Genomic DNA, 10,092 nt, shown 5'->3' with positions numbered 1-10,092 from the left:
AACAAAATCGCTGCCTCAGCAGCGATTTCAAAATTTTATTTCTTACAAATCGCTGCCTTGGCAGCGATTTTATTTATTTTTTTAGTTATTTTTTTTAAAAAAATAAGATATATCGCTGCCTGGTCAGCGATTTATAATTTTTTTTATTTTAAAATCGCTGCCCAGGCAGCGACTTTATGAAGTTTTTTTTTTTTTATAAATCGCTGCCCAGGCAGTGACTTTATGAATTTTTTTTTTATAAAATAAATCGCTGCCTTGGCAGCGACTTTATAAAAAAAAAAATTTAAATCGCTGCCTTGGCAGCGATTTTATAATTTTTTTTTCCTTTATTAAATCGCTGCCTAGGAAGCTATTTAAAAAATAAATTAAAAAAAATAAATGTTAAAGCTGCGATTTTATATAAAAGANAAATAGTTGAATAGAGAGGTCACATGTAAATAGTATTAATATGTTTACAATGCTATAAATTGGTGAATTATCCTTCATATTCATATTTCATTCTACTTTCAATCTTCCAACAATCTTAGGTAAATTAAGTCATTTGAATATTATGGGAGAGTCTAGCCAAAATTTCAGTCATTTGAATTTTTTTCTCATCGGATTCAACTAATAGGTAAATAAAGTAATGTTTTCTTATTTCTTAAAAACTATTTTTCTTATATGTTATATATTTATATTATCATTTTTATAGGTATAATCAAATTCAAAATGCAGTGAATTATTGTACACAAATTGTAAATAATAATGTTATGGGTGATGAACGAGTTGGTGAGTTGCACAATGATGAACCTTCCGAGCATGAATTATCAGACAGTGATGGTATGTATGACGACGATGATGATAATGTGGACAATGTTCCTAATGCACCTAATGCATCCGTTGAAGATCAAAGTATTAATTATCATTCTACAGCGATTCCATACTTAGATCACACTGAAGAAAATGCAGAAGATTTTATCTACACGAGAGATGACGGTTCCATTCGAATGGCACTTTGGATTTTAAAAAATCCTAAACATATCCCGTCAGGTCCGATTGTTGAAAACTAAATATTTTATAGTTGTTTATTTATTTATTTCATGTTAATTAATTTAATTTGTATATGCAACTAGGTATGTTATTTATGAATAAGATGCAAATGAAATCTGCAGTAAGAGCATATAGTCTTGCTATTAAAAAGGAATTTCTTTGTGATCAATCCAAAAGTAAAAGTTGGAAACTTATTTGCTAGCGTCATGAGTTAGGGTGTGATTGGATGATTCGGTTTAGAGAGATTTCAAGCAGTATGTGGAAGAAAGGAAAAATGATTGAACCGCATACTTGTCTTACAGATAACTATAAGGAGGATCATTTCAATTTGAATGATAACATGATTGCCACTTCATTAATACCATATGTTATGCAAAATCCGGACATAAATATTAAGATGATCTGTGAAATTATCAAAGGAAAGCATCACTATACTCCTAGTTACAGAAAAGCATAAAAAGGTCGAAGAAAAGCATTTCGAATGGTTTATGGTGATTTTGAAAGTTCATTTAAGGCATTACCTCGATACATGGCTGCACTACAATTATTCAATCCAGGCACTATTATTGAGTGGGAGCATCATTATACAACAATGCAAGGTGATCAAATTTTTAAATTTCTTTTTTGGGCTTTTAAACAGAGCATTGATGGTTTCAAAAGTTGTAGGCCGGTCATTTCTATTGACGGCATACATCTTTATGGTTTCTATGATATCAAATTGTTAATTGCGGTTGGAATTGATGCGAATGGAAATATTTTTCCACTTGCATATGCTTTAGTTGCACGTGAGAGTTTTGAGTCTTGGTCATGGTTTCTCAAGTTATTATGGACACATGTAGTTTGTGAACGACAAGGAATTGGTCTTATTTCTGACCGTCATCAAGGAATCTTGCAGTGCGTTCAATCTTATTATTGGTTGAGTCCACCCAATACATATCATAGATTTTGTGTTCGACACTTAAAAGCAAATTTTAATAAAAAATTTGTAAATAGTGAACTCGAAAATCTAATGTGGTTGGCTGCTACTGAGCATCAGGAGAAAAAGTTTATGCAACGGATGCAACAAATCAAAACATTGTCTCCTGCAACATATGAATGGTTAAATGAATTTCCTTTGGAAAAATGGACAATGTATAAGGATGGTGGTCGTAGATGGGGTGCCATGACGACAAATTGTCTGAGTCATATAATGGTTTATTGAAAAAAACTCGGGGGCTTCCTGTGACTGCCATGGTTGGAATGACGGTCAAAGCTCTCATTGATCGTTTTGTCGAAAGAAACAATCTTGCAATTGCATTACTTCAAAGTAATATGCCACGTCCTCTTGCGATAGATAAAAAATTTAATGATTATTATCAAAGAGCTCAAGGGCACACAGATATGAGTATATTTTCTTATAAGTTATATATTTAAATTTTAAAAAATATTATAATTTTTTTTATATAAATCGCTGCTGTAACATTTTTTTTTGAAAATAGCTTCCTAGGCAGCAATTTAATAATTTTTTTTTTAATAAAATCGCTGCCAATGTGGCAATGGGTGAAGTAGGTGAGGGTCAGCCATGGAAGGTGAGAGAGAAAAGACAAGTGTTCTAAGCTTATGTCAAGAAAAGTAAGTGTACTAAGCCAAAAAAAGAATACTGAAGCACTCGTAACTGTCTTGTCAGACATGGGTATTTACAAGGTACACTTATACTTACCTAGCTGGTCACAGAGTAACATGTAGAGACATATTTATTGATGAAGCGTAGTTTATGCTTATAATTTAAAAGCACAGAACTTCATGTGCCAGCTTATAGAATAGGTCATACGTCTCAAAATTCAAACTAAATTACCTGGTTGGCATGTGATCTGCACCGTGAAAATGAACCTCTTCTCTGTTCTCTATGTTACCAATAAGTAAAGTTCTCGTGATTTTGGTGTTGATATACCATCTCCCCTTCTCTGCATGAAAAACAACTTCATCATGAGCCGGGAATTCGTCTTTGTTTTACACTTTTTAACCCATACCTTTTCTTATCAAGTAAGAGTATTTCATTCGTAAACATGGTCATAAGTTGTCATAAGAAAACAATGGAATATATAATCCTCAACTAAGAGAAACTCGATTCTAGTCCTTCAAAAGTTCTCTCCAAACAATCCACATTAACGCAAGTGGAACCATGTTCCACTCTTACCTACGAAGTATCAACCTACCTAAACATATCCCACCATAACCTCTGACTAAACCGGCAATGTATAAGAAGATCATCATGTCCTCGCCCACCTCCTTACACATATAACACCAGACAACCTTTCGCTCTCTAAAATTTTCCACTGTCAAATCAACCCTCAAGCAGCTAAGGTAGTGAAAACACATAATTTCATCGGCACCTTTGGCATCCATATTGCATTACATGGAAAATCATAATCTACACATGCTTCGTAGATGATTAAATTTTTGCTTACAAGTAATTTTGAGTTTTTGAAGCGTATATGTTATTTTAGTTCAAACTAATGAATCCAATACCACTGATCCCTTAATCTGTAATGAATAACACCAGAAATAACAACTTAGCGATAATGAAGAAATACGAAATTAGTAATGAATAAGTGTGCCGAGTGCTCAACAATACCACCAAAAAAAGAGAGTAAAAAAATCATTAAAAAAGTCTCCGGCACCGGCAATGTCGTCGGTACCGACTCTCCGGAGAGCACAGTACTGTTGAGTTAAGCTGAAAAAGAAAGAAGGAAATGCGTGAAACTGTGAAGAAACCTTGCATTTTACTCTACATAATCTAATTTTGGTAATTGCTGAGAATCTATTTCTTGATTAGTTATGAACTTCTGAATCAAACATGGGATAAACCGCTACCAAAGTCGCGAGCTTTCTTCAATTGTTCACATAGAAAATGCAGAGATGCCAGCAATTTATTGATTATTCAAGATTCTATTCTAAAATTAAAAAAAGAAGAAACAAAGAACTAACAATAAGTTATGTGAATACTAAACAACATTATTTATATTGTTGATACAGAGAAGTGGAGAGGAGGCTAGCCTCCTTTCCCTTAAAAAGGACACAAGCAAACATTTTAACATTTCAAAAGTTTAAAATCCTTCGTGTATAACCATTGAAATTGATAAAATTACAGCTTGATGGATTTTCTCAGTTCATTACATGTGCAAGCTTTTTTCCTTACGAGATGCACATTTAATTGCACTGTAACCAAAAGTAGATAGCGTGATCGATTTTCACAGTTCATAACATGTGCAAGTTTTTTCGTAACAAAAAAAGCGCATTAAATTGAACCCTACTTTATTAAAGGAAGTCTTCAAATGTTCACATAATTGGACAACTATGAATTTAGGAAACTTATTAGCTACTAAACATGATCAAGATTCTAACCGTCTACTTTTACAATGTATCGGCAACAAACCCAATGTGTTCCCACCAGTGTTATCTTTAAGCGCGCTTAACCCCATAAGCGAGGCTCAAAACGTTATGTGTGCTTCAGTGTCATCATCAAGGTAAATGTTTCCTTGCCAATGAGCTTCGTATGAAGAAGTGACACTAAATAAATGATATTTCACTTTCTCATAAAAAAAAATCAATTTCTTTGGTCATATATTTGATATTCATGTTTATAATTATTAGTCTTAGACTAAATATAATATTTATATTCTTTTCTTCCTTTGCACCTTTTTCATTAAAGGTCACGCTTTATTTGCACTTTGCACTTAAAGCCTTCAGGACCTTAGAGATTTTTTTGTTTTTTGCCTTTGATAACACTGGTTTCCACAATTGAGGTTTGGGGAGGATAGAGTGAACTTGGCTTAGTGTAATCAAAGGTGAAAATCTCAAAATAGTTTTAAGGTCCGTGGGGGCTTTAAACGCAAATAAAGTGTGGACTTTAATGAAAAAAGGTGCAAAGGGTAAAAAGAGTACAAATATATATATAGTTCAAGACTAATAATTATAGACATGGATGACAATATATGACAAGAAATTGATTTTTTTTAATGATAAAGTGAAATATCAATGATTTAGTTTCACTTCTTTATAAAGAAGGTCATTTTCAAGGAAATGTTTGTCTTAGAACCTTCAAGATGACATTGAAGCGCACATAAAGCGACGCAACATGCTCAACACATTTTGGGTCTTGCTTCAGGGCTTAAGCGCTCATAAAGCGCGCCTTTGATGAGCAAACAATGAAATGAAGGCAATAGCAACAAATAGAATCAAGATACCAAGATATAGAAATAAGAGGTAGTGATAGAAATTTAAAAAAGGGGAAAGAAACGAATATAATGCTAATACTCAAGGAAAGTGAACGAAAATCTTACCAACTAACCTTCTAGCCTAATCCTCGACCTTCACACCCTACTATCAAGAGTAATGTACTCGATAAACTCGAGATGCTTCATATGTTGTCTAATTACCTCACCACAACACTTTTGAGGCCAACCTCTACCCCTCCTTAAGATACTACGACCAAACTATCACACCTCCTAATAGTGACATTTTCACCTCTCCTTCACACATGCCCAAACCATCTCAACCTCACTTTTCACATCTTATGTTGCACGGGAGACACCCTTAGCTTGTCCTGAATATCATCATTCCTAATCTTATTTCTCTTTGTACACCGCGGGTCCACTCCAACATCCTCATCTCCGTTAGTCACATCTTCTGAACTTGAGAAATTGATCGGCCATCACTTTGTCTCATATAGCAGACTCAATCTAACCACCACTCGGTAGAGGTAACCATTATATTTAGGTAGTACACTCTTATCACACAAAGATGTTAGCCTTCGTTTCATCACCTTTCCCCAATACGATGAGTGACATCCTTATCAACCTCCAAATTACCTTGGATCACTGACCCATGTGGTTGAAACTCTCTCTTAAGGATGACATTTCTGTCAAGCCTTGTGCCCACATCCCCTTCATAAGATATGTCATTCAACATGCACTCCAAGTAATCAATTTTGGTCATGCTCAACTTAAAACCTTTCTACTTGAAAGCATGTCTCTAAACCTCCAATCTTGTTTTAAGTCTCCTTCTTGTCTCGTTGATTGAATCTATGTCATGTTCAAATAACATGCACCAACGCACCTATATTTGAGTGTGACGCGTAAGTATATCAATAGCCAATGCAAATAAAGATGGACTAAGAGTAGATCTTTAGTACAACTCTATCACGACTAGGAAACGTTCCGAGTCACCTCCAATAGTACAAACCCAAGACTTTAGTATCATCATACCTATCTTTAATCACTCTAGTGTATGTTTGGGGAACACCTCTAGTCTCCAAACAAATTATACGTGCATCATTGTTATTTGACTTTTGATTAAGAGTTCTAGGTTGTCTAATAGTCAAGCAAAATAACATAAGTTAGTAAGCACCAAGTTTTTAATACAACATAATATCATTGACTTAAGTCTTCTACTAAGCCACGTAAGGCACTTGATAATTTGTTCACGTTCTTGTACCACTTGCTCATGATCTTGCTACATTAAGTCAGCCTAAAGTCTAAGAATTACTAAGAGAAGGGAAGAGCAAACGCAAGAGAATTGCTAGGAAAGATTGTAAGGTAGAAAACTTTGATTTTTGCTTTGAAAAATTGTATCGTATAGTTGTATAGAAAGAATCCATTGCAGCACGAACAAAACTACGGCTACTCATTTTCTAAAAAGCTTCAAAATAATACTAATAAAGAGTAGACAATAATGCAACAATCTCAACAAGAGATAAATATCGAAAAAGACAACTTAAAAGATAAAAGCATACGAACGATTCAAGTCACGATCAACGACCACCACTGTTGTTCACGAGCAAAGTGACCATTTTCTTCACATTTGTAGCAACAGCCGCCAACGCAATCGCCTCAACCATCACCACCAGAATATCTACCACCTTCGTTACTGCGACCTTCACTTTGGCTACACTTTTTCGTAAAGTGGCAAGACTCGTCACACTTAAAATAGTCGCTTCCTCCTCCACAACTATCAGTGTCGCCGTAAGTGTGGCGTGTCTGACCACTTTGCTAGGGAATTTAGCCAAGATGAAAATAGTGGTGGCGAGGTGTTAGAGATTCTGGCGGAATTGGTCAAGATGGCGGCGGTTGCGGCGGTTGCTACAAATATGGTAAGGATGGTCACTTTGCATGTGAATGCACTAGCGGTGGTCGTTGATCGTGGCTTGAATCACTCCTATGTTTTTATCTTTTATGGTGTTATACTTTTTGGTATTTATCTCTAGTTGAAATGGTTGATTTATTTTCTGCTTTTATTTGTATCGTTTGAAGTTTTTCAGTAATAGGGAGTCATTTTTTTAGATACATATATATATATATGTGTGTGTGTTCGTGTTGCAGCAGATACTCTTTCTACAGCTGACTATAAGAAAACATGTTTTCAAAATAAAAATCAAAGTTCTCCACAATACAATTTTTGCTAGCAATCCTATTGTGTTCTCTCTCCCATTCTCTTGGTAATTCTTAGAGTTTTAGTTTGACTTGGTATAACAAGATCATAAAAAAGTAGTGTAAGAACATGAGCAAATTATCAAGTGTCACATGTGTGCTTAGTAGAAGGTTAAGTCCCCGACATTATGTTGTATTAAAAACTTGGTGCTTACTAACTTACGTTATTTGGAAACTCAGTTGCTTGGCTATTAGATAAAATAGAATAGGAAAGTTGGAGAGACGGAATGGATGGAATTATCCGATATTCAGATCTAGAAACAACATCTTAATCATTCAGATGCATTCAAATTCATACATCTAAATCTTAATGAAAACAAATGACATCTAAATGGTCAATAAAGTGGGTTTAGCACCATGAGGTCACATGTTCAAAGACTTGGTGAGACAAGAACACTACCAGTACAACAATTACAGTTACATGACACCTCAAAAATATAGAAATACAGAAAGGTGGACATAAAGAACACAAAGAAGGAGAGAGAGAGGATACAACCATATAGAGAGAGAGAAAGAGAAGAGAGACGAGCGAGATTGGGCAAAGAGGCGAGAGAAGTTTTTTCCCACTTAGTAATCCAAACAGTAGCTATAAACAGTAAATACTCAAACTAAAGCTATAGATCTCAAAAATGACAAGTCATTTTTTGAATTCTTTATTTTGAAGCCAAGTATATTTTTGGAATTAAGCAAACAGTTTTAGGATTGTTCTTTTAAATAATTTGTTAAGGAAAAGGCCACATATGCGTTTAAACTATGAGGGTATATATGCATCACTTTTTTCAACAAAGGGACTCAAACTAAAGCTATGGATCTCAAAAATGACAAGTCATTTTTTGAATTCTCTATTTTGAAGCCAAGTATATTTTGTGAATTAAGCAAACAGTTTTAGGATTGTTCTTTTAAATAATTTGTTAAGGAGAAAGCCAAATATGCATTTAAATTATGAGGGTATATATGCATCACTTTTTCAACAAAGGGTATATCCGTTCAAGCTTGCATAGTTGAGGGGTATATTTACCCCTTTTTCCTAAAAAAATTATTGTTGAGCTCAAATAAATTATCATGAGTTTGTTTCCTAAATGTGAGGAGAGATCTTATGCAAGTTATTGAACAATTACCTTTCTAGATTAGAATCCAATTATTGTTTTTGGTACAAAATTTAGTCTTTACTGTATTTACCATATAAATGGTGCTTCCTCTAACTACTTAGCATCACATTGAAGCTCTATTCACTATTGATACTTCAAAACATGCCCAAGCCCATCAATCGATCTCTCTTTGTAGAGCTCTTCCTTTCCCACCCAACTTCGTAACCAAAGAAAAAAGTCAGAGATATTTATCAAAATTTTCTCCTCAAATTAAGATGTTTATCAAAATTTTGGATGTACTACTTTCAATCGCCGACTCCATTTGACTACATACAGAACCGCCAGTCATTTTAAAAAAACCTACACATTTTTTCAAAAAGTATTTCAAAACAGGTCTCAAGAAGAAAAAAATCTAACTTGTGGATGTATTAGATCTTGACACTGTAATACCATTAAAATTGTTTTTTAATGGCGAAGTACCAGATTATTTCTATTTTAGGATAATTGGTGTATGCAACGGTATTCTCTGTGTGTCGTCGAAAACTTTTGTAAACATGTTGAAGTTTGTGGGAAAGTCCACTGGATTGCATACAAGAGGAATGGGGAGAGAAGGGTGGAGATGATTATGATGTTTGATCTCAAGGAGGAGATATTTCACGAATTATCATTACCAAAAATTTTGGTTCATGAACCACCTACAAATTTGAATGTTGCACAAATTTTGGTTCAGTAAATGATACACGTGTTTGGTGCAGTAGTTACTCCATTTGGGTAATGAAAATGTACGGAGACACATATTCATGGCACAAAGAATATAATATTGCACTGCGCCAAGGGAATTTGAGCTAGTTCGGCATGGTACTAGATGTTACTGATTGTCGTAAAATATTTTTATTGATATAACAGGGATGCTAGCTAAGTATAATCTTGAGATGGAAACAAAGGAAAGCTTCAATGTTGCTGGTACTATGTACTCTTTTTATTATGACAATTTAAGAAAAAGACTTGTTTTGTTAGATAAAGGTGAGTTAGTGTCAACTGAGAAGTCGACAGATGACGATGACAATGATACTCAAATACGTGAACTCCTGAAGCATCATTTTATGCATCGGCGTGTCAAAGCTTTTCTTGGAGCTAGAAATAATAACGAACAAATGTTGTGAGGTTTAGGCATACTTATATTTCAAGTGTTATGATTATTGTTGCGACTTTAATCAATTTGAGTGTTCCTTCAGTTGTAGTTCTGTATTTGACTAGATCAATATAATCTTTTAATTATTTTTTATATGGTAACCTAAATCTACCAACCTCATACCCCTCTGTCCCTAGGAGTCAATATTGGTCCTCTCCACCTTGCTACCTTGGTGACTCAATCCCCCAACCTCAAGGTTAGAGGTGGAGAATTCTGTCCACTTGATCTAGCCTTTCTGGTCAGATTAAGTGCTTCAAAATTAATCATTGCATTTTACTTAAGACAATCAAATTTTGGTAATTACTGGGAATCTAGT

The 10,092-nt window shown here is 34.4% G+C and overlaps 1 pseudogene; it reads left to right on the top strand.

Annotated features, from left to right (window-relative positions):
* The first annotated feature begins 550 nt into the window (after positions 1-550).
* LOC107006934 lies at positions 551-9,747 on the top strand (annotated as a pseudogene).
* The last annotated feature ends 345 nt before the right edge of the window (positions 9,748-10,092 follow it).

Source organism: Solanum pennellii, chromosome 12, assembly GCF_001406875.1.
Source record: "Solanum pennellii chromosome 12, SPENNV200".
Lineage (NCBI taxonomy): Eukaryota > Viridiplantae > Streptophyta > Magnoliopsida > Solanales > Solanaceae > Solanum > Solanum pennellii.
This window is presented reverse-complemented; position numbering and strand designations above follow the sequence as displayed.